Here is a 14,207-nt window from a genome sequence, read left to right on the forward strand (position 1 = left end):
CCACGTGTGAAGAAGACACAACAAGAGTTGGACAGAGTCATTGGCCATTGAACAGGCTGAGGCCTGTGAGCCACACAGATTGTCAGAGCCTAAACATGTGTGCAACGCAGGACTGAGCCACAGTTGACATGGGGAGGCTGATGAGATGGCAGGCAATGTATGTAACCAAGGACTCATATTACAGTGATCATCCAGCCAAGGACACATAGGGGCATGCGTGCAATGCACATGGAGCATGAACGGGCACTCATGTCCCTGCGGGACATCTGACCCATGCACAGTACAAGTGAGATACCCTGCATCGAGTACTAAGGCTGTACCACACGGCATATGTCTGGCAGTTTCTATGCTGGAAGTTAGCATCTACACAGGACACATGAACAAGAAACTACACATTGGCAAGATTGAAGCAGACCAGTGCAAAGGTGGAACTGGGGTGCAGAGTAGCGGAGGAGGGGCAAGGGAGCATGCCCACATGGAGTCCCGCATGCAGGCAGAGGAGACATGCATGACGGAAGCATTGCATTACTTACACATCAGAACCATGTACACGTCACATGTAGCAGCAATCATGCACAACACATCCCACAAGTGAAACACACGTCCTCAACAAACACGCATCAACACTCACTGGACTGGGCATCAAAGTCCAGCATCTCTCCCACTCCTTCGACCAATTCAGGTGGTATGAACTCCGCAACGAGAGCCTCATGCGGAGTGAGTTCTTCCTCCTCTGGTGCAGGCCCACCGCCAGTCACCAGAGTCAAGTTGTAATTAGAGGCATGATTAGCCTTAGTGCTGCGCTTGATGTCATTCCAACGCTTTTTGCACTCCTGCGCCGTGCGCACCTCATGGCCGAATGAACTGACATGTTCCGCAACATGCTTCCAGTGGGTGTCACGTTGGGCAGCCGTAGTCTGACTATTGGCACCCACTAGCATGTCACGGCTGTGGCCCCGCATGTAGTCCACGAGGAAGTCCAGTTCCTGCTTACAGAAAGGCTTCTTCCTCGACGTGCAGGTGGTCGTGGCTGTGTGTGGGGTCCCAGCCTGTGCTGCAGGTGCAACCTTCCTCCTCTTGGACTGTGGCGCAGACCCTGGCTGGCTAATGCCGCCCTGACCAGTATGGCCAGTGGGTTCGGTGGATTGAGCCAAGGGAGTGGCAGGTGGAGGGATGACCAAAGGCGTGACTTGTGTCAGTGGCAGCTGGGTGCCCACTAATGGACCCTGCGCAGCAACATCAGCTGTGGCAGGGTCATTGACCGCAACGGTCCTGGTTGGCAGACTCACAACCGGGGTGCTGTTGGGTGCATCTGCCCCTGCACTTGCCAACACCCGGCTGTTCGGGGCAGCAGATGACATGACTGCCCCAGGGACACGTGTCTTGGTCTGGGCAGCCCGGCGTGCCCCTATGGTTTCCCCCCTGGCCTGTTGGAGATCTACCAAGGGCTCTTCAAGTGCCAACGCAGCCTGCGCTGGCAGACCCTGAGCCTGGGTGGCGGTGTCCACAGCTGCACCTGCAGCTACCACTACCCTGATGGAACGGACTGCCGGGTCGTACGGGTGCCAGTGCCAGATGCAGGAGCTGCATCCCCCGGAATCACAGGGGGTGGTGGCATGGCTGCACCGACACATGGCACAACATTGTTCTCAAGTGGCGCACCCCTGCCTCTTCCCCCTCTGTGGCTGCCCTGGACACCCTGGAGTCCCCCTACTCCCTGGTCACCACGGCCACGTCCCCGACCACGCCCGCCACGAGGAGGATGCCCAGCTGAGGCGCCCCTCACCTTTGGTGCCCTCCCAACCATGGCACAGATGTAGTAGTGCTGGCACAGATGGAGTGGTGCCAATGGGAGGTGTACACCACAATTGACCTGGGCAATTGGGATGAAGGGGGTGGGAAGCAAGATGTTAACAGCCCCCCTGCACCTGCAAGGCTGTATGTGTCCCCGGTGATGTGGTGATGGGTCACGCAATGCTCAGGCACCCCAAAACTGCAGTAAAACCGTGCACGCAACCCTGCAGCCTACGTGCGTGGATTCAACCTCCCGGAGTACGCGGTGGCACCCAGTAACACGAATAACGTGTACGCGTGGGACACGCAGGCTACTATGACATCGAAAATGGGTGCGATACACAGGGGCACCCGCAGTGGGAAAAAGAGCGTGTGCGACTCACCGTCTGACTAGCGCGATGCAGAAAAACACGCGTAGTCAATACCCCCGCCAAAAGAAGAGATACGTCCTTGAAAGCTGTGAAGTTGTGATGGCGCGCGAAACAACAGGAAGCAGCAACACACGTCGGTCTCCACGAAAGGCACGTACAGCGAACTGCTGGGCCCGCTCACCTTTAACCCGTGCTGAGGGAAACGCACGCGCGCGTCACGTCACTTACGCGCATGGGTCCTTTCCTCGTATTACACGCGGACGTGCAGTTTTCCACGCGCGCTTACGCGCATGGGCCCTTTCCTCGTATTACACGCGGACATGCAGTTTTTCACGCGCGCTGAAATGCCCATGCACGTCTGTACGCGTCACGTCACAGGGGCGCTTGCGCTTAAGGGGCCTTCTGTCCAATGAAAATGCGTATGCGTGCAGACGCGCTTACGCGCTAAGGGCCTTTCCTCGAATTACACGCTGACGTGCAGATTTTTCACGTGCCAAATCACTCCGTATCAAGCTGGCCATGCGTAAGCACACGGAAGACCACGCTCCTGCCCAGAAGGCCGAACTACTGCCCCCCAGAGCCCCGAGCACGCTCCCACCCTGCTGCCCACCTGCCCTGCCATTTGCTGCCTGCACATCAGCCAGGGGTGCTGTTGCTGTGACCACCCCTGCTGGAACCGAAGACTCCCGACTGGGATTCCATCGCTCCACAGCCCAGCCCCAGTTGCCCACCCACTCCTGCCTCTGGGGTTGTCATGTCGGGGCAAACACCATCTGAGACCACTGACAACCCCCGGCCAGAGAGGCAGAGGGGCACCAGCTTCAGTGCCACCGAAGTTGGTGTCCTGGTGGAGCAAGTCCTGGGGCAGTATGATGCCCTCTTCGGAAGTTCCCGCGCCGACAAGGAAGGACGGACTCGGATCTGGACTGACATCGTGACTGCCATCAATGCGGAGGGGGTGGCAGTCCGCGACTTACAACATGTCAAGAAGCGCTGGGAGGACTTCAGGTCCAGGACCCTGAACAAGGCCCGGCGCCTCTTGAAGGCAGCGGATGCCAAGGGGCGCCGGGCCCACTTGTCGGAAGAACAGATGAGGGTCCTGGAACGCATATCCCCAGCGCTCCACGTCCAGGTCCTTGAGAGGCAGACCCTTCTGGAGTCGAGCGGTAAGTGTACATGCATCCTGATTGTGAGCAGTGCATGTGGTGATTTTTCTGTAGTGTGCAGGTTGCACATCTGTTTGTATGGGGTCGAGTATGGGTGGGGGTGTACAGGGCCGTGGGGCTAACACATGCGAGGGCTGCAATGTGTGAGACATGGATGGTGCTTGTGTGTGTAGGCTTGCATGCCAAATGCAGTTGTGTGGGCACACATGTTTGGATGAATGTGTATGTAAGTAGACATGTCCGTGATGTCACGCATGTATGTTGTTTTCGGCTGCATGTATCAGCACTATGTACATGTGCATGTGTGTGTATTTGACAAGGGTGCAACAGTGATGCAACATGGATGCATGTGACAGCGGTATGTGGAAGCCTGATTGGCAGATGTGACATGGATGCCCGTCTGAACACTGCGACACTTGGCAGAGGTGTACACATGCATGCAAGTGTGGTGGTGTGTGTACATGTGTGGTGCACTTCCTGTGTTGCATGTGATGTCTGGCTCACCTTTGCCTGCTCATGCTTTTGTATGTGTATGGATGGTGCTGGCAGTTGCGATATGGCTGTGGTATGGCTCATGTGTGCGAGTTGAAATGACATGTGTGTTGGGGATTGTGATGACATGTCTGAGGTTTGCCAATGCCACTCATGTACAACTGTCATGTGTGTATGTGTCCATTGTACAGTGCCCTGATGCCTGTGTTTTGTTTCTCCCTGTCTGCAGCGTCAACTGATGAAGAGGGCGGAGAAGGTGCTGTGGAGCACAGCGGCGGGGATCCCACCGCCAGCCGGAGACACAAGGCCCGGCTCCCCTCCCATGTTGTGATCTCGTCGGGGAGTGAGGAGTCCGGTGCCGCGTCCCAGGCCGCAGCTGCAGGGGGGAGGTCCAAGAGGCGGAGGTTGGAGTTGGACTCCTCGGCAGCAGAAGGGGCAGCTGGGACCCCACAGGGCCCAACAGGGGAAGATGGCACGGAGTCATCCAGGTTGGTGGGGGGTTTGGTGGAGGAGGAGGCCGTGCAAGCACCAGAGACGGGGTCTGGAGGTGGGGATCCCACTGGTGCTAGTGGTGCAGTGCAGGACCAGGGACAGGAGGCAGCACAGGCCGCCACGGAGGTGCCTGTGTGCAATCCTGTCCCTGCATCATCTTGCACCAGCAGGGATGCCTACGTCCAGACCCGTTTTCAGGCAGGGGATGAGCTCACTTCAACTGGCCTACCTCTGCCTGCGGACGTGGCTATCTGGGTCCGGGTTGAGCCTGTCCTGACTGGTGTGGCGTTGGTGACCTGCAGTCTTTTCATGAGGAGACTGCACGTCATCTCGAATGGCTCGTTGACCACGTCAGCCTGCTGGGACAGGTCACCCAGGCCGGATTCCTCCGTATGATGGGGCTTGCTACGACCTCCTCCTCAACTGGACCCCATACGCGCCAGTCATCCTCCGTGTCATCTTCCCACCCATCAGTCACCTGGGTGCCCTGTGGAGCTGCCTCTGACGGTGCGGCCAGGCTGGTGGAGGAGGCATCCCTGCCACAGTCGGGAGTCTGACGTCCAGCAGGGGTTGCCACATCAACGACTGCACCCCAGCCGGCGGAGGATGTGCAGGCAGCAGGAGGCAGTGCACGGGCAGAGGCACAGCAGCAGCAGCAATGTGGTGGGAGCCATGAAGGCTCGGGGACTTCAACATCGGAGGGGCAGGCATCGGCCGGAGGGCAGGAGGACCCAGGACAGAGAGTGTCTTCCGTGTGGCAGTGGTTGGGCCACGCCATAGATGCGGAGTGGCAGCAGGCGGAAGAGGCACGACTCACAATGGTCAGGGCGGAGAACTCCATGCGGAGGGCCCTGGGGCGGGCCGAGTGCCTCGAGGCAATCCGCAGGGGTTTGGAGGTGGACACGGCGACGGCCCTGCGGACCCTCGGGGCCATGGAGGAGGACCGCCTCAGGGACATTGAGCAGGAGTTCGATGATGCCCTGGCCCGGCACATCCACAAGTGAGTCGTCAAACTAGCCCGCTGCCCTTGTACATAGTTATGTAGGTAGTGTTAGGTTTCATTTTTATTTTGATTTTATTTGGACCTTTCGGACGTTGGCCACATTTTTGTATATAGTTTATTTTATTAGTTAGTGTAGTTAGATAGGTTTCCTTTCTTTTGTTGGGATAATGGACCCTGGCTTGTTTGTATTTACATAGTTCACTGTTGGATTGTATTTTTCTTTGACATTTTAACCATGGAGCAATGGCTTTCTTTTTTATTTCCCATTGGATTTTGTTTTGTGGACAGTGACTTTGGACTCCATTGCTTTGGGATATGATTTTTGGTTTTGCTTTTTTTCACGGACATGCTTCTTTTGATTTTTGTACATTCACATTTTTGTTTCTTTATTTTTGATTCTATTTATGTTTGCTTTAATACATATTTTTTTATCATACTTCAATGTGTAGTATCATCTCATTGGTTTCATGCATTTCATGATATGGGTTTTGAGATTCACTGACACCCATTGGGTGTATGTGAGGGAAATGTGTTTGTTTCGGAACTTGCAATTGGTGTTCTGTGATGTAATTGCCAATTATGAGTGGGTGGATGCAATACTCGGGTGGGTGTTTGGCATTTGGAGGCTGACCATGGGGACCAGGGATCTAGATTATGATGACATGTTGGCTGGGGAACATGAGTTGGACATGGGTGGGGGCCTGCTGGCAGGTGCCCCACAGTGCTGGGGAGTGGGGGTGCTGGGAGACATGAGTTGGACATGGGTGGGGGCCTGCTGGCAGGTGCCCCACAGTGCTGGGGCGTGGGGGTGGTGGGAGACATGGTGGGGGCCTGGTGGAGGCTGCCCCTGGTGTCTGGGGGGTGGGGGTGGTGGGAGACATGGGTGGGGGCCTGGTGGAGGGTGCCCCTGCACTGCTGGGGGGTGAGGGTGGTGGGAGACATGAGTTGGACATGGGGGGGGGCTGCTGGCAGGTGCTCCACAGTGCTGGGGGGTAGGGGGGGTGGGAGTCATGGGTGGGGTCCTGCTGGCAGGTGCCCCACAGTGCTGGGGGGTGGGGGTGGTGGGAGACATGAGTTGGACATGGGTGGGGGCCTGCTGGCAGGTGCCCCACAGTGCTGAGGGTGGGGGGGTGGGAGACATGGGTGGGGGCCTGGTGGAGGCTGCCCCTGGTGGCTGGGGGGTGGGGGTGCTGGGAGATATGGGTGGGGGCCTGGTGGAGGCTGCCCCACAGTGCTGGGGGGTGGGGGTGATGGGAGACATGGGTGGGGGCCTGGTGGAGGGTGCCCCTGCACTGCTGGGGGGTGGGGGTGGTGGGAGACATGAGTTGGACATGGGGCAGGGGCCGTGGAGGGTGTAGAGGGAACACCTGGGAGGACCCACACGTGCAATTCACGTGTGGTGCTCCCCGCGCATCCCTGTAATACACGTACCCTGATGGAATCGCGTGTGGAACTTCCCGCGCACCCCTGAAATACACGTGCCCTGCTGATGTCGCGTGTGAAACTTCCCACGCACCCCGAAATACACGTACCATGAAGAAATCGCGTGTGGCACTTCCCGTGCACCCCTGAGATGCGCGTACCCTGCTCGCACGGGCCCAATCGCGTGTGGTAATTCCCGCGCACCCCTGAAATACACGTACCCTGCTGAAATCGCGTGTGGCACTTCCCGCGCACCCCTGAGATACGCGTACCCTGCTCGCACGGGCCCAATCGCGTGTGGAAATTCCCGCGCACCCCTGCAATACACGTACCCTGCAGAAATCGCGTGTGAAACTTGCCCCGCATCCCGAAATACACGTACCCTGCTGAAATCGCGTGTGGCACTTCCCGCGCACCCCTGAGATGCGCGTACCCTGCTCGCACGGGCCCAATCGCGTGTGGTAATTCCCGCGCACCCCTGAAATACACGTACCCTGCTGAAATCGCGTTTGAAACTTGCCCCACACCCCTAAATACACGAACCCTGCTGAAATTGCGTGTGGCACTTCCCGCGCACCCCTGAGATACGCGTACCCTGCGAAAATCGCGTGTGGGACTTCCCGCGCACCCCTGAAATACGCGTACCCTGCTCGCACGGGGCCAATCGCGTGAGGTACTTCCCGCGCACCCCAGTGATACAGCTAGCCCGCTTGCCGTGCTGGTACAGGGTTAGCGCAGCCCTTTGCGCTGGATCGGGTATATTGATGGCTTTTCCCTGCGCGAGAGGCGTTCTTGGGGGCGTAACTGGCACTGCTGCAGGGTCACTGCGCCACTGTGCGCAACGGCTGGTTTTGGTGGCTGGAATCCATGAATACGCTGTGCGCCGAAATGGATTTTAGCGCACGCGGCTGGCGCAGGGATTCGTACGCGCACACTGTGCACCAGCCGCGTGCGCCACTTGTGCGCTGAATTCTATGAATTACCCCCTTAGTCTTGTGAAATCCTAAACTATTAATCCTATTTTGAGTGATCGGACTGGTTCCGCCAGGATGGGCGCTGGGAAGCTGGGGTTGAACTTGCGAATCAACCCCTGAGTTTACTGTGTCCCTCTTTGGTGGCCTATCCTGAATACTCTAGTGTAGAGTAAAACCGTTCTTATCAAAACTGATTTCCTTTCCTTTTTCACCGCTCCATTTTACTAAAAACACATCTTTCTAGATCTTGCATAACTCATTTAATTTACCAACTAGAGACTTAATTTCACTTCCATATTGTACCTGTGATCTATAGCTATACCCCAACATATAAACCACACTCTAAATCATATTTCACCCGTTTTAAAAACCGTTTGGGTAATTTCAGGTGGGAAGTTTCCAATGTGTCATTTGCTGCAATCTGTTTTCAATCTTCCACTCACTTTTCAAACTGTATGTTCTTGCTAATCCATTGCTTGTGAATGTTAGTACCTTTACATTGTTGCTTTAGTGAAGAACTGTATTTGTTTCAAGGTTTTTGCACATATTAATTATTTTATTCATCCATTTCCGAGCTTCATTTTTAGCATTGCCAGGGTTTAAAATCCGTTTTATTTCTCTTGTTTGGGGAGGGAAGGTTAGATTTCAATTCTGTTTCCTATTTGTCATTCCTGATGATCTGCAGCTTCTGTTTATCCACTCAGAATTTATTATTTATGGGTTGAGGGAACATTGCAGGGGGAAATTCTAACTTGAGTCCTATATTTCCTAAAATCAAAAAGTGCTCCTATTCCCTGGTGTTTTGTAGATGTGTCAATAGAAGGTTAAACTAAGTGCATTGCTTACATTCCTATTGTTATTATCACCCCATTGGTGATTGCTTCCCCATATTAAAAAGTGTATGATTTCTTTTGAATTTTAAAATAAATAAATAAATATTACATTTTGTCAACCAGCCTGGTTCATGGTCCATTGTGACCGGGGTATTTGAAAAGGTGGTGTGATATGAGTGGTGTAGCATCTCAATATTGAATCTAACGCTGTCATGAACCATGGACATAGCCCCTTCAGGTCTTCCTGGTTCTGGTCCAGACGGAGAGTGTGCTCCTTGATACTTCCAACATGGCCGTGCCCAGTGCCGTGTTCCGTACTAGCCTGTACGTCGGACACGGCACGTTCTATAAATGGGCCACGCCCCCGCACCTCCGCACGTCTCAACGCTATCTCGAGGTAGTGTCTCGACGTGTGTGTGCTGCTCGGCGTTACCCTTCCAAGTTCCTGGCCAACTCCCTTATTCTTCTTCCCTTTTCCCCTGTTTCCAGTATCTCTTACCTTTCTTCGGTCCTCTTCCTGGACGTCCTGGAACACGCAACTTCGTGGAACTTTGAACGCTCGCGCTGGAGACAGACTCGACTCGCGCGCACTTATACAAGTCCCGGTCCGGCCGGGAGAAGGAGTCCTCCGCGGAACGCCACAAGAAGAGAACTCAGGTGAGCCGGGGGGAAACCTTTGACAAACATAACACATAGGCATTTCAATTGTGCGCTGTATACTAGGCCGAGACTAAGGTGTGCGTCGCCTGATTGAAATCCTTAACAATTCAGACTCTGGTTTCCTTCTACGCTGTCAGGTTTTCCCTGGTTATCATATGGACATTTGTCGGGTACTTGGGAACTTTGTGGTTTTTAAATAAATGGTTTATTCTTTTTTTTATCTTCTTGCTTGACTTATGGAATGCTCGGGCGTATGTCATGTATTTGCACAGTCATTTATTGAAATTGCCATCTCTTAGATTGGCAAGTATATGACAAGCAGATGAGGTAATGGATTACTGTAACAATTCTAGTGACGTTAATGTTTACTTTGTTGCCAAATTCCTCCATCAGGCATGGTTGAGGAGAGCTGGGCTGATAATAACATAATTTTGCTGCTGTTTCCAAACAAGACTGGAGAGCTTGCAACTAAATAAAGTATTAGCTAAACTGCATTTTGAACACAGGCATTTTGCCACAAACGGTGTGTTTTTAAACTGAATTTGATCAATTAATGTTTTGCAGAATGTTATTTGCTTTTAAATGGTTATACCTTCTTGGTTTGTACATTTTATGGTGTAATCTTTGATGGTGCTAGACCTAACAAAGCCAATGTGAAAAAAATAGTAGTGAGGTGAAGCTCCTCCATCGCAGGGAAAGGTGATGTCAAAAGTACTAGTAGAAGTGAAGAATTGATGTGGGATATTTCCTCTTAGAAGAGAAAAGACAGCGCTGCAGTTGAAGGCACGGACCTGCATAGAGGGTACCCGGTATCCCTCCAGGCTAGAGTGAAAGGGGCTTGGGGAGGGTTATGTCCCCTCATCGTGAGAGAAAGGAGAGACAGAGGATGGCTCTACACCACTGTGTACATATTTGTGTTTTATTTGATGGTTGTGGTAATAGTTGTGTATATAGGAGTGGTTGGGTTGGGGGAGTAGCTTGCCATTGTATTGATAGGGTTTTTGTGTGGCCATTTTGTTAGTGGGAGTGTCTATAGTGGTGGTGTTTTTTTACTTTTTTTGGTAGAGAGCGGATGGTTTTGTTGGGATAATGTGGGTTTTGAGGTCAGATGCTGCTGGATCGGTGGTCAGCAGATCTGCTGTTTTAAATAAGGTTAGATTTGAGATTGAGTATGGGTACTCCAGTGGAACATATGTTGAAGGCGCTCCCGTGGTAATGGCTGAAAATCCTGAAGTACCACCGTGAGCCGGTTCAGGGACTGCAGGCAGGATGTTTAAATCTTGGCCTGAGGAGGGCATGAACAATAAAGTTGTATTGGAATATATGTACACATATTTGGCATCAATTTATAAATAGAAAAATTAAAGACTAGGCAAAGTATGCTCGAATTATGGAAAATGTTTGAGGATATTAAGAACGCCTCTGATTACATCACCAAGGGAACCAATCAAACATACACACCATCACCTCCACCGCCCGACCTCCTTATGGGTGATTTCCTTTACAGCCTGCTGCGGGGTACACAAACCCCCGGTACACGCCATCCACTGATCCTAAGCAGGGACCCCACAGCGGAACATAACACTGGAACACGGGACACATAGGTAATGGGAGAAGAGAATAGGGTGCATGGAGAGCTAGGGGCAGTGTTAAAAAGAGCAGAGGAGGAGCTAGCACGAGCAACGCTGGGACGAGGGAGGGGCAAAGCACAGAGCTAGGTACAGATGGGTGGAGGTCAGAAGAGATTCTTAAAATTGATAGCAGGATTATCAGGGATATCCAGGTAGAGTCCAGTTAGGAATACCCCAATTCAGGGGGAGCTCCAGAGGTCCTGCTGCATAAGATTGCATGCTGCAATAGCATAGAGAATGGCTCAGTAGGCACTGAGAGGGAAGTGGAGGGTGCGGACGAGGAGTGGATAAAGGACGAGGAACAGAGGGAGGAATAGAGGATAGAACAGGGGGTACAACAGAGAGAAATGACACCATGGGGCCCAAGGCTCAGAGTGCACCACTGCTGAATAGCCCTAGCAAAGTGCAAGACGGGAGGGAAGACAGCACAGACTAATAAGAGAGGAATGCAGTTCCTGTTGTTCCAAAAGAGCCTAGGAAAGGCACATCTGTGCCCTGGCACCATATGGATTAGAACAACTTAATGAAGGCACTACCCTCAATTACACCGGGGCACATAAATGGCTACAGGGATCAAATTATCTGTAGAGGACGTGAAGTGCTTGATTGCTGCACTGCTGGGGGAAAGGCGTTGAGGTAAAACTCACCAACTATATGAATTTTCTCATACAATGGGACGTGTACGTCATCAAATGCCCTTCTGACTTGATTTATATTGGAAAGACGAAGCAACGAGTTCGCCAAAGGAGAGGTCAGATACAAAAACAACACAAGCCCACTGACATTTTCTGGGATGTCCTCCAATTGATCAAACGATCTTCAAGAGGAGGAAACCAAGATCTGGCTCTACAAAGATGGAAACAAAAATGGATATGCGATATAGACACGGTAAAAAACTGATTAAATGTAGTAGTTTAGTGGAATTTGTTTATATAAACTCGACAATCTGCAAGAAATACATTTTGCATCATCACATTGGTCAAATTATAGTGAATATGCAAAACACTATAGGAATGCACCATCGTACATATAGCCAGACAAAGCGACACTGCTTAAAAACATGTTGGCTGCCTGATACAAAATCATATTAAAATCTAATAACCAATAAAATCAGCAAATATTTTCGCCATCTGATAAGGAAAATAAGGTGGGTGTAAATTCATCCATACACCAGTACATGGTAGCATCTAGAAATATAAAAGAGGCAACTTGGTCATAGTGACAGCCTCGACACAAAAGTTGGGTATGGCATTAAAACTGAAGTGAATTATGTCTCCACAGTTTGACAGTATGAGAAATTGAGAGACACCATCTATAGAAGATATTCTACGGGTCTACACAATGCCAATTGTCAAATCCGTGTGACTGAGAAAATAGGTTAAGAAAACGTATGCATATACAAACAGCCTGGTATCAGGACTCTGAAAAGATAAATACAATACTTAATTAGAAAAAACAAACATTCCGAATGACATGACAGAGGTAGCCATCATGTGACACACAATGGATGTGTCACGTGACCTCATGCACCTTAGGAAGGAAGATGGCAACAATCGCACTTAGGAGCACGTATTTGCACAGACACATCTGGTGACCACGGAGGAGCAAACAGCATATACAGTTCTCCCGCGTGAAACTGGTAAGAGACTACGATATTAACAACATACTTTAAAAACAGAAGGGTGAGGATGTAGACACCCACGCATAACGTAAGCACATTGAGTAGCCAACACACGAGCTGAACAATTAAAATGAACTAACTTAATTGACAAAAGCAGTTAACAAAAAGGTATTACACACAAAAAATAAGAAAACTGCCAATGTACGAAAAAGCCAAGATGGAAACAATCATGTCAGGTCAGTGCACATTTAAGACTCATTAGAAAGATGTCTAGAGAGCATCTCCAAAGAAAGTTATTTTTAAGATAATTTTTGAGGACATTTTTGACACATTGGGCCTCATTATAAGGTTGAAGGTAGCCTTGCCGGTAAAACTGGCAAGGCTACCTCCAAACTTCCATGAAAGTCTGTCACCCGTGAATGGGGAATTACCGGAGTTTTCCGGCCCGCCGGACCCGGTAATTGCCCTTTCGCGGGTGCCAGAATCGGGTGATCCCCATTCCCTTTGAGCCGTCTAGGGCTCAATGGGAATGGGCATGCCTGTAGCACCGGCACTGTCCATAATGGTGCCTGTGCTACAGGCACGCTGGTAAAACTAGCTCTGGGTTACATAGAGGTTGTAAAGACTATTGATATACCTGTCTTGAATGACAAAACAGTCCAGCTGTCCAAAGCACCTCATTAGGCTCAGTCTGTTATACAGTAAGCATCCACTCCCATAATCCATAGTTTATGTATCCAGTTTCTTCCTGTAATTCAGGCAAAGAAACTGTATCAAAAAATGTGTTTCTATTATCTAAACTCTGTTTTATAAATCTATGAGGTCCAATCTTTAAATGTATAGGGTTCATTGTTATACATTCAGTTCTTACCTATTATAGGTATGAATATCTACGGATTCACCTTGTGCATCATAAAGTTTTCATCAATTCATGCAGTGTAATCTGCATTCTACAAAGCGATTGCAGTCTAAAGCATTGTAAGGTGATCACCCTATACGTTTTGGCATTCCAGTTCCCCACCAATCTACATGTTCTGAACATGATTTAGGCTGCATTAAGGGCCTAATCTTACCTTTGCACATCCTGTCCGTGCATAGAATACAACAGGACTCGAACCGTGAGATTTGCGCGTTCCAAAATTGCGGCTTTATGTAATGCCACGTCATCACACTGCAGCGTGATAACGTCATCTGTTTATTTAGATCGATCAGAATCTTTATTCTGAAGCAGAGTTGTTACCAATAATGTAAATTAAATCCAAAATAGAATTTATGTTTATAACTGACATATTGTCCCCAAGTTACATAAATTGCAATAAGTCTACAGGGTCATTTAAAGAGCTCCATTCATGGGTCTCGATTGTTCTTAGGTTAGTTCTTAGGTTAGTTCTTCAGTATTCAGTTCTTACCTATTATAGGTATGAATATCTACGGATTCTCCTTGTGCATATTAAAGTTTTCATCAAATCATGCAGTGTAATCTGTATTCTGCAAAGAGATTGCAGTCTAAAGCATTGTTAGGTGACCACCCTATACGATTTGGCATTCCAGTTCCCCACCAATCTACATGTTCCCAACATGATTTAGGCTGCCTTAAGGGCCTAATCTTACCATTGACCTCATCAGTACTGTGCGAAAAGTAACACCAGAAAGAAAATCAGCAGTACAACTTACACCACAGTCATTCACAGTAAAACAAATGAAGCAGTTCTTTGGGCTATGTAGCTACTGTAAATCTTGGATATTCT

Source organism: Ambystoma mexicanum, chromosome 10 (genome assembly GCF_040938575.1).
Source record: "Ambystoma mexicanum isolate Mex_15411 chromosome 10, UKY_AmexF1_1, whole genome shotgun sequence".
Lineage (NCBI taxonomy): Eukaryota > Metazoa > Chordata > Amphibia > Caudata > Ambystomatidae > Ambystoma > Ambystoma mexicanum.